The following is a 24892-nucleotide window of genomic DNA, read 5'->3' on the forward strand; positions in this document are numbered from 1 at the left end:
TGAAAAAAAAAAATCATAGAGTACTGCTTCATTAAAGTGACTGTCCATTTTTTTAAGACTAATGATATTGATTTTCTAAAAGGCAAGGAATGGAATCCTCTGATGGACAGAAAGAATTAATATCTTGAGTACCTTAAGAGGAAACGATTTCTCTATGCTTCCTTAATATTTTACACCAGGGTTGGTCATCCTGGTCATGATGACATACACTACACAACAATAATGCTGAAAGCCTGCATTATATATATCACAAATATATCACAAACGTTAAAGTTTTGTCCACGTAGATCATTTTAAAATGTGCAAGATACTGATACTGAGCATGTTTAATATTGCAGTATACTGAATTACTGAAGGGCAGCGTGGTGGAGCTCCAGGCAGTATAAATGCCACACAGCCCCAGGGTTCTGAGGTTGTGGGTTAAATTCCAGCCTCTGGTTACTGTCCACTGGTTATCTCCACAGCACAAGTTCTGGCCTTACACACCTGATGTATTTATTTGAGCTGTTTTATTCTGTTGTATTGCCACGGGTTTAAAACCAAGAACACAACCCTGCAGTCTGCCTCTACAAAGATTTGTGATAGAATGGTCATTTCAAAATTTTAAGTGTGAATTAGAGTGTGGACCTCTAAATAGAATGCCACCGTTGCTACATGAACCATACAATGCCAAACATAGGATGGAGAGGTGTAAAGCATGTTGCCACTGGACTCTGTCCCAGTATTTTTGTCCATATAGTGTATCATTCACTGCAACTGAGCCAAAATTCTGCAGTTTAACTGGACACTTTTTAGATCTGCAGAACAGCTCTACTGTGGCACACTTGATCATGTGATACAGGCACTCCTCTGAACAGAGCTGGTAAACAATTACAACATGACAAGCCACAGCACTGCAGAGAGTAGGAGCCTTCAAGAAGAAGAGATTTATATCCCTCCGAGCTTGGAAAAAGATAACAATGCCTGATTTTACAAATACATATATGAGCAGACTACAACCGTTAGGATTGAACCATGGATGGATGGGTGGGTGGATGGATGGATGAATGGATGGATGGATGGATGGATGGATAGATGGATAGATAGACAGATACTACAATGTAGGGTGGTAGATCATTCGCCCCAGTGGACTAGAAATCTCTCTTTGTATGAAGTTAAATTTTCAAAGACACACATTCAATCAGAGTCAAGAAAGATCAAAATAATTTTTTGTGGTTTTTCCAAGCGCATAGCATTTGCCATATCAGAATTCCCATTTTTTTTTATTTTAATACATTTCTCCATTTGAGGATGCCATTAGAAGATTCTGTAAATATAATCATGACAAATGGACTAAGAGATATGGCCCAAAATGACTTTGTAATGAAATCATCAAATTACATGAAAATGTGTCAAAGTTAACAAGGTTTTGTTCCCACTCCTGATATAAGACTCATTAGAATTCATTTCAACCACAATCTCCCTCTTTCACTGATTCTGTTCTATAGTGTGAGATTATCTAAAAATACACTATTTTAGTCACGGTGTATCAAACTCTCAAACAGCTTGATATCTCCTGAGCTCTGCTGCGTTGTGTAGTTGAGGCTGTCTGTGAGAGATAAGGATTTCCACTCTCACTCAGCCCGTGCCGTCTGCTTCACCTCCTACTGCCTTCCTCCTCATGCAGCCATTAGACCCTACATAAATAATACATCATGTGAAATTGTCCTGTTCTCCTTGTGTCCTCAGTCCGAAGGCAATGATGGGTGCACCTCTCTTCACCAATGTAACAATCAGGAAACAGTTCATTATGTATGATCTGTAAAAGGGCAAGTAGAAAGTGTGCATGGATCATGGTTCTTTAATAGGGATGTTTTAAATTTACATTTGTTTTATGCTTAATAAACAGTCTCACACTTAATAAAATGCAAACACGAAGGTGTGAGACTATCAGTTGGCAGCAGCTTGGGGTAATGCAAGTTGCATTTTCTGTATCATCAAGCTGCATCATCGTTTTTCATGCTTTCTCAGTTTTTATTGCCAGAAAGTCTACATTGTATGGTCTGACTTCAGCATGTGTCACAAACTTCAACCAAGATTTCAGCTTTATATATATATATATATCATAAAAGCCGTAACTGATAATCCACTTATTAGTGTGAACCCTGAAGAGTGGAGCATCCATATTTACAAATAGTGTTCCACAGCATGATAATGCTCACAAGAGTCAGACAAACATTTCTCAAGTACACAGTAAACACAATTAGCCTCTCAATTCCTGATGATTATCTAATACACATGCTTAAACACATCTCCTAGGAAATGACAAAGTGCTGAAATGTAAATCTGTTAGACTCAATTGAATCATCACTGTGCTAAATCTAAAATGTCTATATTGGCTTGTTTACGAAAAGTGCTAATGTAATTTCCCAGAGGAAACCCTGTGGAAAATAATCCTCACTTATCTGCCTATGACGGCTGAACTCTTAAAACTGGCATGAAGGCATGACAGTCTGTTGCGCTAGACGTTAAATTCCAGCCATGAAATCCGTTCATTTCAAAGAATATTAGGAAGCAAAAGCCAAGTCCCCATTATTGTGTAAAAACTAGATCAATGCGAGGGTTTTGTAATGGTGTAATTTTAGTTTAATTTTTATTGTGCCTTCAGCATAGCTAAGTGCATTTGCATGTGTAATGAAGCCAGTATAAATAAGCTACAAACGCTTTTCTAGGTGCCTTGGGGAAGTTTCTAAACTGATAACCCTGTCAGAGAAAAGTTTCCTTTATGCCAATGTGAACTCCATGGTAATGAGCAGAGTAGAGAGTGACTAAGGCCTGATAAAGCAGAGTCACTGGAAGTTTCAACAATCTAAAAGCATGAACAGTGCTGAAAAATGTTACAGGTGTTTTCCTGTAGGTTGCTGTGGAAGTCTGCACTACAAAAGGTGTTTATTGAAGCAGGTTAAAGGAGGAGGATCAAGTTAAATTGTGCATGAATTTGTGTTTGAGAGAGAGTTTGTTTAGTGCGGGCAGTGAGACACAGGTTTCTTAGGCTCCTTTATCTTCTTTCATTCAGTATTCAGCAGCGTGGAGAGAGAGCGTGGAGGACCTTTGAGATGCTCCTGAGGATGCAGAGCGACATGGTGTGGAACAGCAAAGCGACCTGTTTGTCGTGCTCACCCACCGCGAATGCTAATGCCCTGACATCAATGAGCTCTTCAAAGGGAAATTCTGTCAAGGCTGCTGCCTTAGCCAAGAACACAGAGGCCAGCCAGCTGAGGACCAAGCTGAAAGCTACACACACACATACATACACACACATTTAATCCCACTTTGCCCATTCACGCCCAAAGATGCTTAAAATTACGGTCACATTCATGCAGGAGCAAAAAATGGCTCTGGTTATACACACTGTCAAAGCATTATAAACGCTGTTTTTTTATTTGTTTGTCTTTTTCCTTTTTTATACATAGTGCATCAGCAATCCCTTAGACTAACTTTTCCAGGGCCTCAGCCACAGGAAATAATCAGCATCAGGTCCATCGTTAAAAATGACATGAATAAACAGCAGCACACCCATTCTAAATCAAATAACACAGCCTAGGAGTAAACACAGGATAGAAATGACCCTCACAGTGCAACCCTGGATATTTATGGCTCTGAATAAATTGTGGCGGTGAAAACACATTGCATTTTCATACTGAGGCCCAATTGTAGAAACAACACCAGAAAATGAGGATGGATTGAATAAGAGCAAGTGCTTGGGGATAGAATGGCTCCCTGAGTGCTGTATTATTAGTGTGTCCCCCCCTCCTGCACCAGTAATGGGATTTCTGAGCTTAAATACTCCTGCGTTCAACGCTGGAGCCACTCACAGAAGACTATTGATCCACAACTGTAGCCATCCAAGGTTAGGCAGAGTAGGACAGGATGCTCTAAATGTATAATGAGGCCTTTGTGGGAGAATTATGGCACTGGGGAATGTATCGCTATGCTAAGCAAGGCCTTTGTTTTTTACGTGCCAAAGTTATTACCACACAACATTCTCTACTAGGAGATCCACGGGCAGAAAAATTGGCTTGGGCTTCAAGGATATCCACATACGCCTACAACAAACTCGAAAACTCATCTAACAGTCGGAACTGCTTCAGCACGGTTTAATTTCCCTATATTATGGAAACAAGGTACAAGGCTTTTGTTGCTGAGTTTGTGTGAAGAAAAGCACCCTTAACTATAGACGGTGATGGATGCGTTCAAATAATAGGCACATACAGCACTATTTCGGTGCCTGGAACACTAAATCAGCTAATGAGGTGTGATTGTGATTTCTGATTACGAGCAATCAAGAATGATTTATAGTTTGGCAGTGGAACCTTCACTGGGTTAAATTAGCCATGCACATGTCCACTCTAACAAATGCTTTGTGCCACTGTAACTAGGCCCTAGAGCTCTGCACCATGGCAATGAACCAAGGTGGCATACAGACTAATTGGCAGCACAGTGCAGCACAGATGTATAGCTTTTAAACTTTTTCGTAGTGGGCAACTTTCTTATACAGAATTTTACTCCTATAATCTCCAGTTTCAAATATTAAATTAAAATCATCACTAAAGTTTCACTAAACTTCTAAATTGTTTGAGAAAGTACTTTGTATGCCACATTATATCTGAAGTAGTTTTTAAAAATATGTGTTTTTTAAATACTCTAATAATAATAATAAAAGCCTTATCCATGGCAGCTGCAGGACTGTAACAACTCTTACTCTTTAAACACCTACCTTATGACCTCAACCTGGTATCATGGCTGAACCAGCTGCAGTCAGGCAGTGTCTGTTCATGTTTTGGGGAAGTAACTGTAGGTAAGAAGCAGGTTTTCTTTAGTTAATACTAGTCCAGGCTTGCTGGATTCTGTAAAATGACCTAGTCCAGCTGTAACTGTGGAAGCAGAGTCTGAAATATAGAAAAATTGACCAATGTAGGAACAGTACACAAAGAGATAATAGAGCTGAGCATGCTGGAAAACGGCTCAAAAATTTTAACGCATGTAAATAAAATAATGGCAAATACTCTTTGATTATCTCTAGTCCTCCATGCAAAACCAAACAGTAGCTTATAACAAAAAATGATAACAATTAGATTCAGTAAATCCATGCCATTTTATTTTATAGATAAATGGTCTATCTATTTTTCAGAGATTAACAAGTTGTCTTTTAACTTCATTTAGATAAAGCCAACCCAGTTCAGCAAGTTTGAAGCTAATTATCTATAAGGAAATGAGCACTTATGATTTAAATGAACTGAACACATTCTCACTCAGGTGAATCCTCTAAAGACAGGGTCCCATATCACTCAGTCATACAGTAGAGCTGCTAGCAACATTAAAATCATCGGAAAGATCTGACTGAAATTAGCGCTGGAAAGGGCAAATCCTTTGTAATCGACTTCTAAATCAGTCCCCCACTTCCCTTAAGACCTACATTGTATCACACGAGCTAAAAATACTAATTCTCCTCCAGCATCAAGGATGAACTCCCTGGCACTTCAATATCAAAGCTAAGTTTGGATATATGTGTATTTTTCACAGTTATGTTTTATGGCCGATGGTTAATGAAGAGCTTTTTATTCAGTAATTAGTCTTTATGTAAAGTCACACATATAATGTTGAAAACATAATAGCAAAAAGGGCTAAGCAAGTGCATCATGTGTTCCATAATTGATGTCCATCAATGAACCAATGACTCGGGCACTTAGCCTTAAACCTATTATCCTAATAGAGGGATAGTAATCCAATTGTATCACAACACAAGACAACAGTGATGGACAAGCCAGGTTTTCTGAAGACCATCTGTGGGTTTATCAAAGAGAAACATCACATAGATAATGATCATCCAGACAGCACCTCAAATGCTCTTAAGCTCTCATGCCAACATGAATTTATTTAGTCTGACTTTAAACAAAGACTCTCAGCAATATCATAATGGCTTCAGGATTGTAATCTTATCTCATGCATAACAAAGACTGCACTGAGATCTTGAACCAGGACTAAGATTAGACTTTCTCAAAAAGGAAGGGAAGCATCGTAGCTTATTAACCTAATGAGATATTTACAAGTCTATACATAGAAGATGCTGCAGCTTCCACCCAGAAGATACAGATGTGATAGCATTATAATCTGGAGAGTTTAATGAGTCACATGACACAAAATAATGTCCACCCCTTAAAAATAGGTTCTTCAGTGTTTCAGTGTAATTGTTCTATATAAAGCTATGACAACTCAACCAATTATAATCTGGTTATTTATATGAATCTTAAAGAACCTTCATTACAGATTTTGTGGCCTCAGAATCAGTTCTGCTATTGTTACAAGTCACTGAACCTAAGCTGAACTGTAAGCACACACTTTGCCTGACATCTCATTGCACCCTGAGCCTGGTAAAGCTTGTGCACACTCTAGCATGAAACATGACATAGTTAACGTTTAAATCAGGCACCTGCACTAAACTGGGAGTGGAGGGGAGATGAGAGGAAAAGCAGAACAGAAGGACTTTATAGCATTAGTCTCAGGTACTCCCAGAGACGGTGCCGAATCAGAGTGAAAGGCATGACAGTGTGGGAAAATCACATGGTCACGATGTGGAAACCCTACATAGGTAAATCATGGGAGATTTCCAGAATGTACTCCCTCTTCCATACACACAAACAGAAGCATATATGGTTTTCCCAGAATCACACACCCCCGACATACACAGTGTAGCCAAGGTTTCATCCCCCACGAATATCCAGGACAGACACACACATACACAGACCACACTCTTATTGCAAAGAGTTTGACATATCGACAGTGTAGTTTAGTCCAAAAAGGTTCAATTTCACAAAAGGTTTTTAATCAAATCCTGCCAAGTGTAAACACACCCACACAGAACAGTTCTGTTTTAACAAGGTCCCACCACACTGTCACGCTGTAATCCCACGTAGAGCTTGATTTGATGTTTGTATAACTCTATACAGTTCATTATACAGAAAGCAGTGCTATCATTATCTACAGTACCAAGGTAGACAGAGAAAGGCAAACAATTATAACTCAAATAACTCCAATTTTAATCCAGTCGTCAAGGACACCGGGCTCTTCTGCTATCATAATTGTATTAGTCTTACTGCATTCATGTACATGAAAAACTATGCCTGAATGGAGACAGAGAATCAGCTCTTGCCCACTCTTTACTCTGTACTTAGTCATTTTCAGTTCTACTATATGTTCCCAGCATCTGCCAATATTCTTCTACGGAGATTCTAAAAGATTTAAAAAAAACATACATGAGGATAACAGTGTAAAAGAGTCAGAGAGAAAAATGTGTAACAAAAGTCTACAACGAAGAGACAATATGCTGCAATACTGCTGGTGTGCATCATTAATTCTGTATATTTAAATACTATTTCCCAGTGCTCACAACTGTGGCTCTTCTTGGGTAAAACATGTGGAACATTGCCAAGTACGTCAAGCAGGAGGTACTAAAAATTAAAGCACCACAGCGGTGCAGGAAACTGCAATCAGAAGTCAAAATAATAAATAGAATGACTGTATTACTGTATAAAAATCATTATTAAAAGACCAATTACACCACAATCATTTTTGACTGAATTCACAGTAAGAGTGTAATAATGGGTCATTTTCATCTTACTCTCTGTAATGCTAATGCTAACCCAAGTGGACCTCTTCTCAATTTCCACATTATTCACATGTTTATGTTCAGCAGATAAGTACGCAATTTTGCCTATTGGCCCCAGCCAAGTATTCACACAGATGTATCCCTACTGATGCCCACTGATATTCCAAAAAAGCCTGGTGTGCCAGGAAGCACAGAGCCTTTAGTTTTTAAAAAACAGAAACTACCAAATCAATAACAAAACGAATTGTATGATCACAGCTATTTAACCTGTGTTATCTTAAACGTATGGCGTATGGTGCAATTAGAGGTCATTTAGATAAAGCACATATGCACCTAAAACAATGCCTCACACTTAAACCAAAATACCTCACTCTTAAAGCAGTGAGGGAAGATGTGGGTCTGTGTGGAGTTTGTTCACAATTCCATTAGTGAAAGTATTGACCGGCCTTAGAGAAATCGCTGACTAATCTACAGGCAATCTAGAACACAGGCTCACGTGTTTATGTGTCTCCTCACACGCCTGCACCTCTTCACGCAAAGCTTCAGAAAGGTTTTATTCTTAATGAGTGCACGTTTTGTATTTAGGTGCTTAAGGAGAATAGACATGCTCATGAGCTACACAAGCTTCAAGGAGGAACACTAATTTCATTGTGAGGGGGGTATGAGAGAGGGTATGTGTGTGTCATCCCTTTTGTTATGGATGACATTGGCCAGCAGACAGATAAATGAGCATTGCCACAGTCAATCCCTCGCTGCCTGCCAAATGCCAAAGCTGTCTGTCAAACCCGGGTGGCTTCTTCCTCAGATGCAATTAGTTATCTTTATCCAGCAGCAGTTACTCTGAAATCATGTGGGACTAACCATAAATACTGGTTTCAAAGCAAACAACAAAAAAAAAGATGCACACCAACCCTACAGTTTTAAATGCCATCCATCAAAATATAAAACAAGAACCAATTAAATTAGCACCCTAATTGTTTAATATTAATCAGTAACTCCTGCTTGGGTTTATGTTTATGAGTATAGTTTAATGAGACTGCAATAAGCCAGTAACCCAGACCCAGATATAACTTAATCCTAGACTAAAAAGCATTTCCAAAGGCAAATCACTATTGGCACTGAAATTTGGTATAAAACTGGGCTTCCAGCCACATATGAGCCATATTTGGATCCTATCTCTCCAGCCTAGTACTGCAGGGCCTGCTCTACACTGTAAATAACAAATCTGATATATTCATCAAGTAGTCCACGATACAGTACTTTGAAACAGTGCTGCAGTGGACAGACGAATGTGACACTTACGGCATCAGCTTTAATAACGGCCATCTCAGAAATAAAGTTGTAAAAGCCATCACCATTCATTGCCTCAAGAGACAGGAAAGTTCCACCAGCCTAGTCAGGAGGAAAATGACTTTTGCTAAGTAATTAGCCAAGAAATGTTTTAAAAAACTGAACCAGAACAAACATCAAAAGCAAAAGCTTTGTGCTTGTGATGTCTTTATACGCCATGACCTCAGTATACACAGCTTTAAAGGCAACGTTCACCATGTCAATCAAAAACACTTTTTATACAATTCCAAGGTTGTATCCTCACCATTTGCTAGCTCTTCAATGTGTTTGCGAACTCAAACCCAGTGTAACCTGTTTACAAAGGCCCAGTGTCTGTAAATGAGAGGAAAAATAAAAAGTGTCTAGGTTCAGTTTGTTAGGCTTTCTCTCTCTCTGCTCACAGCAGAGAAATTGCATTTGGACTTTTTAGACAGCAAAGAGACCTCCAAATGTTGAAAAGCAGGAACTGTGATTCCTGCTCCATAGATGGGTAATATTGTCTTATTTTTGTGCTGTAAATGCAACTGACTCAAAAGTAGGGAGAGTGCTACATGAAAGTAAACATAGATCAAAACTCTACAAAACTTAACTCGAGTTACAAACGAGTTCCTGTGGTAATTCAAACAGTGAATACACTTACAAACAAGTTCAACTTCAGCCACGTACAAACAGAAGTTGTTTATATTCCCCTTAAGCATATAGTTCCACATTAAAAGATGTGGCCCTTCTGAATGTAAACAAATCAGAGACAACAGTGTTTCCCCACAATCGTAGACATTGCCTTTAAATGCACTGCTTTAATTTTGAATGCCTTTAAGTCCACCATCCATCCACTCCATCAACCACTAAATATGATTTTCTCCACTAAATAGTAATAACTTAAAAATCAGGACATTTACAGGCATACACTGGGGACTTGGTGCAGCAAAACAGGCATCACTCTTTTATTTGTCATGTCAACATGCTCGCTCCCAAGGGAATAAACATCCAAAATAAAGCTGTCTCTCTCTGTAATGCTGTGGTAAATAATATCAGTCACGTTAAAATCCCTGAAACCCCAGAAAAATATGGTTCTGAACATAACCTAGCACTGGATTTCAAGGATGAAGATGTGCACATTGACATCAGCGTGTGATTGACATTTTATAACTCAGACTGAAAAACACATCATATAAAATGACTGTGCTGAAAACCCTCAACTAAGTCTTCAGTCTTTATATGAAATGTAGACACAGACACAGTTCCTAGTTCAAAATTTTAAAAAAATACCAGGGTTTTTAAAAAGGCTTAAGAACACAGGGGTCATGGTGACCACTGGATTGCAGATGACAGCAGAGAGCAAGGACATGCTGCTGGTGACATTTACCTATTACAGAAGCCTGCTGTTTCAGAGCACCAAGGGCAACAAGTCGCAAATAATGTCACAATTCCTCTGCACAGCATGGCATCCAAGAAACCAATGATAGTACAGTAAAGCAAATATACAGAGACATAAATGTTAAAAGCTTGTCTATAAAACCATAGTCTTCCAAAGTGCTTGTCTTCCATATGGTCCCCTCTCTGAATGTGCTTACCATAATGTAATGAGTGCAAACCCACTGTCCATTATAATCGTTTTCCCCCTTGGAGAAAAAGCAGAGGCATAAGCTTAGCCCCAGCAGGACTCACAGAAAGAGCTTTCTTCTATCCTCCATGTCTTTAGAGTGTGGACTACCCTCAGGGCACTGGGGGAGGCAAGATGGCAGCCTAAGAAGGGTCTTAAGCTATCTCAAGAGGACAGAGTCTACACTACAGAGATAAGCAATTAATTCAAGCTAACTGATCATTCATTTCCAATGTGGGTATTTTTTCCTGATGTATTCTTCCACAGCACAGAAAACAAATTGAAATTTGCAAGAACATTAAGCAGCACTCTCTACTAATACATACTCCTAAGCTGATTGATAGGAATATTGCCTGTAGATCAGTCCAGTTCTACATGAGTCAGAAGCCTTTTCAAGGACAAACTCCTTTTTTGGTATTAGACAGGAGGACAAATATGCAAATCCTACAATGCAGGAAACTCAGATTTGTTATGGCACGACAGTTACAGTTACCACACCTGCCAGGTATGAGCTTGAGAAGATGGATAAATCTATCTCCATGTCATCAATGGTGGGACTGGGGGAGAGCACTCCTGGTACACTAGAGGGGCTGCTGTGACGTGACATATTAATTACACCTAATGTCCACAGTCTGGGGAATCAAACATGTACCTACACAGAGTCTCCCTACAGCAACACCTTAGGAAGGTGATATCTTAGATATATTTATATCAATGTTACCATTCTAACCCAAATTCTCTATGTACATTGGTAAGAGGTGTAATGCACACACACACACACACATATATATATATATATATATATATATATATATATATATATATATATATATATAGAGAGAGAGAGAGAGAGAGAGAGAGAGAGAGAGAGAGAGAGAGAGAGAGAAGGAGAGAGAGAGAGAGAGAGAGGTACATAATGTTTAACTGCTCTGTTGCCCAGATAACCACTGTCTGCCAAGATCACTGTCAACTGGCCCAGAAAATACTGAAGCTAGAACCAAGCCATCCCAGACAGGAGGGTACTTGCAGGAGCAAATCTAATAAAGATGTCTAGCGCAATGTCCGACACACTGCCGTCAGCGTGACCCTCAAACCAGCCCCTCAGAACATAGCAAACATCCGAAATACTTAAGTTCCAGCAGCGCTATCGCTCAAAACAACCCCCGCTGTTCTGCATTGCGGTACCGAGCGCCATGCCCATAACTACGGTGAGCACTGCTCGGCTCTCTACCTAGAGGGCCCTCCCCGCGGCCGCGGTCTCTGTCTCACACAGCTCGGCCCGGTAAGGCGGTTTTACCTGCGAGTGACGGACGCTCCGTCCAGCGCTCCCTTCCACAGCCCCACCTGCACAGCTCAGCTCAGCTCAGCTCCGCTCCCACACCGCCGCGCAGCGCGGGCTGCTCGCTGCCACTGCGCCCTGATTGGAGGACACTTAGCGACCGTCTCCGCAGCTCTCTGATTGGAGGATGCTTAGAGACGGTCTCCACTACCTGCTTTGATTGGAGGATGTACAGAGACTGTTTCTAAAATGTACTGTGATTGTAGGACGCTTAGAGACGATGTCCCGCGTGCACTCTGATTGGAGGACGTTTTGAGACAGTTTCTGTAGGGTGCTCCGTCTGAAGGGTAATTAGAGGGTCTCTCCAGTGCACTCTGATTGGAGGACGCTTAACAATGATCTCCCTAGCGCAGGCTGATTGGAGGACAGTGTCTTGAGGAGCATTGCTAACACATGCAGATATGTTGATAAAACTAAGAAAAAGTATTAGTATGTTAGTGTATTAATATAAAAACACAAAGATTTATCCCTGTCCAAAGAAAGACATGCACCTCCAGTTTTGTCAATTTTTAGTTCACTACACAGTTTGAACACAGAAGCTGTCGTTTACATTGTGTGAAAACTTCATGAACGAACCAAAAGAAATGCTCCAAGATTATTTGGAATAAATCTATTTACATTGATTCCATTAACATTTTAAAGTTTTGCAGACAAAATGGCCCTGAATAACACCGCTGGCAAAACAAGGCCAGTGGCTTTGTTGGGAGAATCTAGAAAAGCAGAAGATGATTTGGCAAGAGTTGTGAGCAATGGAGGCAAGCTGTATAAAGTTTTTGCTAGGAGCAACTTACAGTTTCTTTCCAAACCCGCAAATTCTAGAACAGTGTGTAAGTGAAGACCCTAGTTGTTGATTATGTACAGGGGTTACTAGCTTGTAATCAGGTGCTACGGGTTTTAGCATGTTGGTTGGACAGCAAACACTTAGAGGTTAATGCATCGCTGAGGGGTTGTATGTAGTACTAAAGTGGTTAGGTTTGAGCATGAGGGGGAACATGTTTAGGCTATAAATATTGGTAGATGGGGTAAAGATAAGATTGGAAATTGTGTTAACTACACTGAGGCCATACATAGTGTTGTACACTGGAAGTAATCATATAGTTCATTTCATAGAGATAACAGTTCCATTTGAGGATGAAGTAGATGAAGCACTCAAAAGGACAAAGCTGAAGATTTAGAATCACTGTAGAGGTGGAGTGGCTGAAGTTTGTTTTAAGTACTTGGAAGACAGGGCAGGTGAGTGGGGTGCTGTGTGTGTTACTGCGGTTGTTGGTGATGTATCACCTAGAGCTCACGTAGAACTGGTGCCACTGAGCTTGAATTAACAGTGCCAGTGGGACTAGGTACAGCCTTAGTCACCAGGGAGTCCAATGTGGGTTTAAGGTTGTTGATGGTTAAGGGGATGTAGGACTATAGTGGGTCTGGGTTGCCAGACTTCATTGTTGAGCCTTCTGGAGGTGCTTAATTTAGCAAAACACAGATGAGGGGCGGTGCCTACTTTATGACCTTGTGAAGAGCTAGTGATGCAGTGGCTGGTTTGGGCACTCATGGGCTGGGCTCAATGATTAATCATAGTTATTAAGGATAGATGGTTGCTGATCAGAACTTAAATGGCCACAGCAACCTTAGTGTTAAGGTGATAGCATAAAGTTTGTGGTTGCAGGTCTGAAGAGAGTAGGATGAGCCCTGTGTAAAACATTAATGGATTGGCAAAGGATATTTTACAGTTATTCACCCTAAGTTTGATTTTTGTGAACATTTCACTGTGATAAAATCTGACCAATCACGTTTGTCTCTGGTGTTAGCATAGCAACATCTGAGATGGAGAGGCAGTCATGGATCCCACTGAAAATACAGGAGCTGCTTCATGAGCTGCAGCTTATGAGCCTCATTACTCAAAGCCTAAGAGCCATAAAATGTTCAGACTGGGAATGATGTTAATAAAAGGGTTAGTAATATCATATACAAGTCATGAAAAAAAAAACATATTTGGATAGACCTTACACATCTAATGATGGTATTCGCACTAAGTAGTAATGAACAAAAAATAAATAGTTATAATACTTTGTACAAACAAAATTATCTTGACACTAAGCTAACATAAGCAGTTGTCAGGGTTGGACGTTGGAGACAAGGATGCGGAAGCAAGTGCCTGATGAAAATTTACAGAGACACAAAGCATGCATAGAGAAAAACAGGAGCACATCCACACAGTAGAACCATGATAAAGAAATAAAGGGGTGTTTTCCCAGACTGTGATTAAGCCTAGCCCCAGACTGCACCGCACTGTCACGTAACAAACTGAAATGCCACAGGTGCAGGGTCTGGCTAGGGGGCAGGATGGGGAAAAAGGCACATAACAGGAAAGACAAACTAAACATGTTATCAAAGCATAAAAACAGGGCAGAGCAAACACGGAACATGACAGCACCCTCTTATAACACATAGTTTAATTGTGCTTTTATTATACATGAACAGAATCAAGGAACACAATAAAGCAGAACACAATTAAAGGCAAAAGAAAGAATTTACTGACTGTTAGAAACAGCGACTGTGGAGCCCCTGCTCATACTGAAACAGAGCTTGTATAGCAGGTGAGACAGTATAATGTCGTAAACATCACCCAACATCAAAGCATCAACCGATGTTGTTTGTCTTCCCATTTTCAGTGTCATAAGGAGCAATAACTTGAATTAAAATGTTGGGCTGATTGGCATATGTTCACAGAGAAAGAATGGTGTGTTGTCAAAGGAGGTTCTGATAAACATTAGCATTCATTAGCCATGAAGTTATACAAGAGATCCAGCTCCTGCTGAAGAAAACTAAAGTCCCTAAACCATGACGTTTCACTCCTACACATCACAAATTTTGAGTTCAATGTTTAATCAAGTTTTACAATTAACGTGTCCCATCAGACCCAACTAAATTAAATAAGCTGTCATTACATAAGTCACTTTGGACCAGTTCACCTCCAGCCACACATCACGCTCCTCAGAGAAGATTAGTCCTACCTTCTGATTCTTTCTATTGATAAGAGGTGTGGTGTTTTCAGTCTGAATTCTCTCAGAGTGCAAGACAGTACATACAAAAATGAACATAGTCCCATCAAGAGTCTGTGTATCACCCTGTGCTCTAGTGAATTTATAATTTTACATAAAGACCAACAATCATTTAGAGACTTGCATGAATCTGTGAATCCTCTGTGTTCTAGAAATCACACTCTTGGAACATCAACCTTCTTTGCATTTGCTAAAAGTGTGTTCCATTTGGCTTTTATCTGAATAATCTGATTTCACAGGGGTTTAATTACCTTGGAGCAGCTCGACATCTTGCAGAATTAGTAAGAGTGTTGGCAGATAAATAGGGTTTGACAGATAATTAAGGAAATTAACACCAGGGCCAGATTAGCACCAATGTCTCTGTGACGTATCCCACAGTGTTCTCTAATGTTCATTTTTTTCACATATCACATTTAAGTTTGTGTAAGGTAAAATTTAATATTTTTTATTTCTGAAATGTACCTGAACTAAGTCTTAACTTTAGGTAAGCACTGAAAATATGTCATCCTCTAATTTAAACCTCTACTGTGTGTCAGTGCTCATTATAAATTTTTAGCTTGTGTATTAGATGATGGACTCGTGTTATGTTCTGTGGGTAATAATCTTTAGACAGGGTGCCCAAATGGCGAATCTACATGGCCAAATCCAGTGTATCTATATATTCAGACCTTAGTTCCATTGGTTGTCATAGCAACGCGGCAGGGGTTGGGGTATGAATATGGCAGTACAGGACAAAGTGAGCATATAATAAACATGGATAACGGGGAATTGTGTTTTATTTAATGGAATTAATGTTTCTAAAATATTTTTGCACATCGTGCTAGATATATCTCCTTGAATGAATTTATTTCTGTTTGTGCCTTCTTCCTCCTTGTCCTGTGTTGCTCCAGGCCTATGAGCTCTCCTCTCCTGTCCTCTCTGTTATAATGTGTTTTTCTTCATACAGTCTTACACCAAGAAGTAGCTCCTAGTAAATGACAAACAAATAATCAACTGAAACACAAATTATATCAGATTTTAAACCACCTACGTATGTGGATAAAAAACAAAAAAAAAAAAAGTAACCCTTCAGACTGTCTCAAACCGGATATGCTGTTGTGTTGTATGATCAAAGCTTACAGCTGTTTTCCTCAGAACTGGAGTGATGATTGATTTGATTTGCAAAGCTGTGGCTCATTATTAGTCAATGAGTGCTGCACAGATTCCTTGATGTTCAAAACATTTTCCCAAATAGTGACTCTAGACATGTTTTAACTTTAAAAACGTTTTAAATTTACATTTACATTGGGGGTGAACAGGTGTGTGTTCTTCCTGTGTCCGCAAGGGTTTGCTCCTATTTCCTTCCGAGGTCCAGCATGTTAGTAGGTTAGTGTGTGTGTGTTGCCCTATGAAGTACTGGCGCCCCCTTCAGGGTGTATTCAGCCATTGCGCCCAGTGATTTCGCGTAGGCTCTGGACCCACCGTGACCCTGAACTGTATAAGCGCTTACAGACAATGAATGAATTTGCATTGGAATAATTCTTCATTGCAGATTTAATAAATATTTATCACTTTTTTAAGTAGCAGTATAATACTTTACTTCGTTAAATATCTTATGTTATCTTCCAGATACTGATCTAAGCATTAAATATGCAAGCATCATTCAAATAATATATTACCTGTAGAATAAAGAACTCCTCTCCACTGTTTTATATATGTACCAATTTTTTTAAACTAACATTTGTTTGTTGCTGGTTATTAAGACATATATGTGAGATTGATATGGTACAGTCTGTGGTTCACAGCAGACACATAGCATAAATACTGTGTGGTATGTGTATATTACTAAAGGAGGGGTGATATTTTATGTGAATAGAAAGCTTGAGCAGTTAATCAAGTGTGCATGCTGTTGCCCCTCTGAGGTGAACAAGCTTTTGTGAGGGGGTAAAAATAGGGGGAGTGGTTTGGAGGAGAATAAGGGCTATGATCTTTGGTTAAATCTCCACATATCAGTGGGAGGGCTTCTATCAAGGGAACATCCCCTCCTCTCCCCACCACACACACACACACACACACACACACATTACACCTCCATTTCCCCCACCTCTTTCTCACTAAAAATCCATGGGGGATGTGATTTTGGGGGCAGTAATCCCATCCCTGTCATCAGTGAGGGGGTTAAATATGAGAAGGGAAGATGGGTGGGGGGATGGAAAGATGGAAAGATGGAAAGAGGAGAGAGGCTTGGAGGGCATTAGTGTCAGATCACTAGAACAAAGTGCTCACACTTCATGTATCACCCACCCACTGATGCAGATCATCCTGGGAGGGGGAGAGTGAGGACCCAAAAGGATTTATCCACAGTTTCACCTCTGCCTCTATGTGTTAGAAACGTGTCTGCCACCTCCAACACAATAGCAATAAATACAAACTGTCCTCTCTCAGCCCAAGTGAATAATGAATCTTCTTAAACTGTCACAAGGTCAGCTGCCGCTTTTACCTCGCTGCCTGGAAGTGATTTATAGCGAAATATTAATTTCTCTCAAACACCAGATTTAAAGAATGCTGTTTTGTCAAACGCCGCCATGTTGCCATGCCATTCATCTGCCATATGGAAATGTCAGTGAGCAATCATAAGCAATTAGGCAGTTCATCTTTCAAAGGCACCAAAGCAAAGGGCTGAATTTGCATAAAGATACAAAAGGACAGACTTACATTTGACCAATGGTCTGTACAACAATACAGTGGGGGGTTTTGGGTTGTTTTTTATTTATTTTTTTTTGCATTTGTGCAAAAGAGAGTGTCTAGTTTTAAAGCCATAAATAGGCTTTTTAACTTCCAGTGCATTAGTATGATTTAGCTCCTATTTATTATCACGAATGGATTCTGTGTAGTGTTTGAGAAACACCAGTGTGTATTTTAGGCTGAAACTAATATCAGTTGTTTACAAAAGCCAGTACTGATTCACCCGAATTAGTATCACAGAGAAATAAAACACTATTACACATAATTGAAATACTAATTATGCAGTAAATGAATAAAGTGAGATATATTACCCCAGTGTGGCCAAAACATACGGCTCCAGAATACTGTATCTCAAATACACAGTAATCTAACATTCAGTCAAAAGAACTAAATCTAAACATCTGTCAGAATATTGATTATTTTTTTTATTTTTTTTTCTTTTGCATTTTAAAAATGCTGATACCAAGATGAGTTCAAGATTACTGTGTGTCCCTAATAATATTTCTGGTTACACCCTTCACACCGCTCAGAAGGATTTATTTATGTACATAGCTACAATTTGAGACAATGAACAAACCAGACACAGATTGACACACACTACCATACACACACACACACACACACACACACACACAGCAATGTTCTAGCACATATACAATCCCTGGGGAGGGAGTAGGGGTAACTGAGCCATGGGAGGGCTGACTGGTATTTGGATTCAGTGATGGGCCTATGTTGGAATAGTGACAATTTTCTTTTTTTTCCTGGGTACAATATACATTTATTTATGTGCAGACAATGTCACTGAATGTCTACACAAAGCCTTGACCTCAGAACATACCAGTTAATGTGTTTATAATATAATAGAATTTAAAATTGTACCTAGGATCGTTTTATATCACATCATGGTGATGTCATTGGCTACACGCAGTAAGAACCTCTTCAGTTTGAAGGCTTTATGTATTACTTAAAGTAAGCTCCAGTCATTCAGCTGGTGCAGACAATGACCCAGATATTTTCTTTCAGTTATTGAAAGAAAAACAGGAAAATGAAGGACACTTCTGGTGCCTTGGTTGCGTTTACAGAACGTGTGATTAATGTATGACAGATCTGCTGGAGAAGAAGAAATTGAAAGAATATATTGAAAGAAATCAGAATGGGATTTGCTCATAGCTTTTACAGGACACTTCCACTTTCTAAATGTCTGCAGTTTCTTTAAACATTTAAGAATAAAGAGTTAAAACATTAAAGAGTGAACTATATCTATATTCATATATAAAGTATGTACAGGATATTTACAAGAGCAGCAGCAGTGTGTACTTCACTAATGAAGGTATGAGGTAAAACAGTCAATATATACATCTACAGTCTAGAGAGCAGAAATAGAGTGAGAATATTAGAGCAGTAGCGGTGGAAGTAAAAAACAACACAGTGCAAATAAGAGCAAATTAAGGTAATATAGACATGGAGCTGTAAAGTCTAGCTCAGAACAGGTTGGGCAGCAGATCAGTACTGAACCCAGCAGTAGGGAGACTCATTGTAAAGTCTTATTGCAGTGGGAATTTCACGCAGTGTTCTTTAGCACAGACAAGCCGTATCTATCTTCTGCTGAATGTGCGTCTCAGTTTTTCCACTGTTGTGTGCAGAGGGTGTGACGCATTGTCCATAATGTTCCGCGGCTTACTGAGAGTCTGTTTTTCTGCTGTGACCTCCAGTCTGTCCGGTCCGACTCCTAAAACAGAGCCAGATTTTCTGATGTTTGTCCAGAGCTTGTTTGTTGATGCTGTGGCCCCAGTGCACAACAGCACAGAATACAGCACTAGCAACAACAGACTGGTAGGATGTCCAAAGAAGTATAGTGCACAACCCAATGGACCCCAGTCTAATCAGAAAGTGCAGATGGCTCTGTCTCTATCTTGAACACTGCACAGGCACTAGAACTCTAGTTCAGTTTGATGTCCAAGTGCATGCCCAGGTACTTGTAAGCACTAAGCACCTCCATGTCCACTCCATCGATAGTGAGTGTTAACAGGGACAGTCAGAGCTGGCTAAAGTTCACCACTGTCTCCTTAGGCTTACAGATGTTAAGCTGCAATTGGTTCAGTCGACAAACTGACACCAGCTTCCTGCATTCAGCCTCCTGTCCATTCCTGATACACTCCATGATGGCCATGTCATCCAAAAATATGTGCAGACGGCATGTACCAGAGTTGTATCTGAAGTCAGAGGTGTCGATGTTTTGTGCTAATACAGTCCCCTGAGGAGCCCCACTGCTACCACACATGGCTGTGCCTAAAACAAAATGGGGTCGAGCAGTCAGGTAAACTATTCTCCAAGAGATGATGGATTCATCCACTTTATCTGCTGACGTTTCTCCTCAAGTAGAACAGACTGTAAGGTGTTGAATGCATTGGAGAAGAAAAACATGATCCCCACAGTGCTGCCTATTGTATCCAAGTGGGAATACACTTTGTCCAGCCAGTATATAACCACTTCACCCTCTCCAATGCCATCTTGTTTTGCAAACTTCAGGGGGTCCAGGGCCACTCCAATCAGTGGTCTCATGTGTGCCACCATCAGTCTTTCCAGTGACAGTAGTCATAGACTTCACCTGCAGCTTCATGGTCGCTGTTAGCAAACTGACCCTGGACTCTGCACAGGAAGTGAGGCATACAGCTGTCCTCTGTTTTACGACTCCCAGGTCAGCACTGCAGCCCATCAACATGTTTCATTCACTGACCAGCACTGAAAACCCTTTTATCATTCTTTCTCCCCCTGGCTATATGTCTGAGTGTCTCCTTTTTCATATACAGATAAAATACACCGAAGGAAATCCTCAGAAACCAATGGTAAATAAAAGTACAGGTAACATGAAGGCTTTAAATCTATTCAATGTATTTTTGTGAATCTTTTTGCCAGACCCTTATGCAGGCCAGCCTAGAAGAGTCATCTGCCAATTGAGACTGACTGGCTATACACATTCCAGACAGAGCTGCCGTCCTGAAGAAAGCTGGTTTAATACCACTTTAAACACATATTGGATGCACACTACATATGCTGTGTTTTGCAGCTCAGCTGTTGAACGGTTCCTTCCCCAACTCCAAAAAGAGCTGCTATATCGTGTACGAATGAGTCTGAAACACATCTCCAGAGTTTCTACAAACAGTGCATCAGAATGACTCCCAAATTTAGCTTCTGTTTATGCTGCTTACAGTATAATGATTCAAGATGATTTTTTTTTTCAGATTTTCTAAGTGTTTGCTCTATATATACACTTTAATTGCTGTTTTTCTGTTTATTTACTGAACTAAAAATACAGCTAATACATCATTTTTTCCCAATAACTTGAAGGCAGAAAATAAATAAAATGTCTGTGCTGAAATATAGATACCGTACCAGTCAAAAGTTTGGACAGGAAACCCTCACTCAGGGAGGGTTTCCTTTGTTTTGGGCTGTTTTCCACATGTTGTGAATGTGCAGTACGAGTCAAAAGTTTGGACGTCTTCTCACTGAATGGTTTTTCTTTGTCTTTTTATTTTTTTTCTATGTCATAAATGAATATGGAAGACATTAAAACTATGAAGGAACACATATGGAATTATGTAGTAAACAAAAAAATGTTAAACAAACCAGAATATGTTTTATACTTTAGATACTTCAACATAGTCTTCTTTTGCTTTGATGACAGCTTTGCACGCTCTTGGCATTCTCTCGATCAGCTTCATGAGGTTATCACCTGGTTTTCAGTGAACAGCTGTGGCCCCGTCAAGAGTTCATTTGTGGTACCGCTTGCCGCCTTAATGTATCTGAAACCATAACTTGGGTTGTACAGTGGTAGGGGCTGGTACACAGTTCTGTACAGTGAATAGCCCGGCTCCACCAATCACTAATGAGATGTGTCCAAACTTTTGACTGGTACTGTACATATCTTTTTAACTTATTTTTGTTTATTTTTATCAGAGGTGTGCAGACTTATGTGGACAACTGTACAAGGTTCAGAGAAAAAGTAGTGTGTAGACAGTGCTCTTAAGGAACAGCTGTGTTTCATCAAGGGCCATTACAATCACTGTTCCAGATGAGAAGATGAGTATGTGTAAGTTCTCATAACAGCAAGATTTTAAATAAATAAATAAATAAATAAATAAATAATGAGAAAGAAAACAATGCAATTTAAAATTCTACAATCAGAACAGAACGTGGAACAATTACGTTCTTTAATTAAAGGTACTGTAGACGTACCTCTTAGGCAACCACCACGGTGACAGTTTTTCTGGGAGTGTATAGGAACTATGCAGCGTTAGCACTTTAGAAGTGATCATGGTAGAGCCATTAGTTCTCAAGCATTATTAGTGTTGGTGGTATTAGTGGATTCTGTTCATGCCTCTGAGAGTAATGGAGACAGCTGAATTCAGTTTTACATAGAGTATTTTCAACAACATCAAGCTAATTTAATAAACATTATTTAGCTATTTATGGACTGATGGATGGATGGATTGATTGAAGAACAATTGTGGAAGAATCTCTGGAATAAACCTGTCAAGTACAATTTTTCCAATCTCGTGTTTACACACCCCTACACTAGATGGCACTAAAGGAATGGCTCCAGTGGAGCTACTTCAGGGGTATAATATTCTCACATCCATTATTTGTCTTGTTAGATCATTAAAATTTAAATCTCGGTCTATAGTGAATAACTGAGAAGTACTGACGGCCATTTGCTGATGATAGTGTAACTAATCCAGCTGGTAATGGAATAGATTTGGGAAATTCATATGGGAATTTAATGTTAACAGAGCTGTAAGGCTCTGTGAGTGGGTCAAGACATTACTTTCTCACTCTCATAACTACACCTTAAGTATAAACTACAAAGAGTAAAGGAATGATCGTATCTATAATTCTCTCTTTTCCCTCAAAGGTCTGTCTTAGTACTTTTAATTAGACAAAGTAGCTGCACCATGGTCATTTTAATCATAGAATCTTTTGTGCTGCATTAATCCAGGCTTTTCGTTTGTTTTTAAAGCTATTGTGTTATGAAAACCTGAAAATATTTCATTTTGGAGTAAAACGTAGTGCAATCTTAAGGACCACAGGTGGTCTTTAAGGCCACTGCTGTACCTTTGAGGGGACATTTACACTGCTTGTAAATTCTGCTGTAATTCAGCAGTTCTGCTGAAGTTGACTGATTCGCAAACTCCTACTCATCCCCAAAGAACACAGTTCATTTGTTCCATATCTTTATACCTCTCTATCCAACTCTTGGCATTGGACATGGGCATGTTGACCTCACGCTCATATGTAGCTGCTCTAGAGCGACGTGTTTTGTGCTATTCTCTACTTTTCTATTCAGAATATACGAGCTGTGTACAGTTTATCCCCTGTGTCAGCAAAGGGTTTTTCTTAGTCACTGATTAGTCCAAACATTTCAGACGTATTGTGTAGTAGAAGGTTGTTGCTCCAGTAGAAGGTTGTAGGTGGCTGAAAGGTCATAAACTGTTGTCTTATTAAAGACCCTACTGATTTTTCCGGATGTTTCTTTAATTAGTATTTATTGTTTATTCTGAGACCATGATTTGTCCACACCCACAGCCCCCCTCAGAGCGCTGCTGTATAATTTCCACTGCTGTGTGCAGCGTGTCCCAGGGTGTCCTCCATACTGCAATCATATTTTGAAGGCTTGGCCCTATTTGTTCAGGAAATTTAATGTTTGGGAGCAGAAGGCGTAGAACTCACGCCAACTAGTTAAAGAGGGTCCAAGAGACACCCACCGGACGTCTGTGCTTCCTGACACAGTCGCTCTGTAATCAGCCGACAGATGGCCCAAGGTTTGCTCTCTCTGCTTCAATTACTGCACAAACATAACAATGACAGAAATAAACACATCTTTAAAGTTCACTGGCCACAAGAGTGTTTTTCTCTCTTTTGCCGATGCTTTGATCTCATTGCTGGAATGTCTCTTGTGATCTCTGGGGTAGCTCTGTGTCGTTATGAACACCACAGTTCATCAGCAGTGATTTTCTGTATTTTATTTTTCTACCAAAATTGCACAGTTCCTAAAATAGCCCTGATTTGAACAGCAGGGGAGAATCTCACCTAACACACAAACACCGCCTATCTCACAGTCTCCCCCCATCACCACTCCATCTCTCTCACACACATACACTCACACACCTCAGTGTTTATGTTCAAGGCCAGGAAATATATCAGGAGGGCTGAGTGTTGGCAGATATATTATCATCACAATTACAACTGCAGAGCAAGTTATATGCTCACGCAAAGCATTATTATACTTGGCAAACGTAAGAGAGAATCCTGCCTGTGTGAAATTTCCAGTCATTACGTGCAGAGGGGTGTTGTGGGCAAATTTTTATTCCTGAAAATGGATACACGCCAGGCTGGTCTTTTTATCTTTCAACAATAATGTAGTGTCCAGACCTCAGCATCAACAGATGTGTTTGGGATAAGGATTATGAGAATCAGAAAATGCAACCAATGTACAAGACTGAATTTTTGAATCCACCAAAATTATTGATAATTATTGGATTATTATTCAAGGATTAAATATTATATTAAGTTGCTGTGCAGTATGACACTGGAAAAAAACGGTACATAAAATTGATACGTATTCTAACATTCAACCTGCCCCATAATTGTCATCAAGGGCAATGTGCGAATTAACGATGATTGGAACATAATGAAGACACCATGAGAAAAGTAATATAGTAATATTTATTTATTCAATATTAAATTTAGAGTTGTTCATTCTTGAACTCTCAAGTGGGAAAACTTAAATATAAATGAAATGTAAAACTGTTAGTAAAATCTTGAAACTAATATCTTTGCAATTTTTAGAATACAAAACACTTTACAGTTGTAGTATGCAGAGTAATCCAAGAGGCTTTCTTGTAGCCTTTGTAATATATATATTACACAATATATATATATTATACCTCAGGAATATGATTAATAATCACTTGCAGAAATTACACTTCTCTTTGTTGTGCTTGGAATATGTGGTGCAATGAAGGTGAGAATAATAGGAAAAATAAAGAAGGAAAATAAAACCTCACAAAGGCTCCCAATGGAGCAACAGCCTAAAAACTGTGTTACAGTGAACAGTGATCACAGCAAAAGAAGAGGATAATGGTGAAGAACAACACACTCAACAGGCCCTCACACCTCAGAATTCAAAAACGCTTCAC

At 39.6% G+C, this 24892-nt stretch overlaps 1 protein-coding gene across 3 annotated transcripts in view; it reads right to left on the minus strand.

Annotated features, from left to right (window-relative positions):
• The window catches only part of cntn1a (contactin 1a), an 82302-nt gene extending 70322 nt beyond the window's left edge, over window positions 1-11980 (minus strand). The window contains exon 1 of one of the 3 annotated variants that reach the window (XM_066667304.1): window positions 11875-11980. The gene's annotated coding sequence lies outside the window, so the exon portion shown is untranslated. The remainder of the gene's footprint in view (window positions 1-11874) is intronic. The other 2 variants (XM_066667305.1, XM_066667307.1) reach the window with 2 other exon arrangements.
• Between the last annotated feature and the right edge of the window lie 12912 nt (window positions 11981-24892).

Source organism: Hoplias malabaricus, chromosome 4 (assembly GCF_029633855.1).
Source record: "Hoplias malabaricus isolate fHopMal1 chromosome 4, fHopMal1.hap1, whole genome shotgun sequence".
Taxonomy (NCBI): domain Eukaryota; kingdom Metazoa; phylum Chordata; class Actinopteri; order Characiformes; family Erythrinidae; genus Hoplias; species Hoplias malabaricus.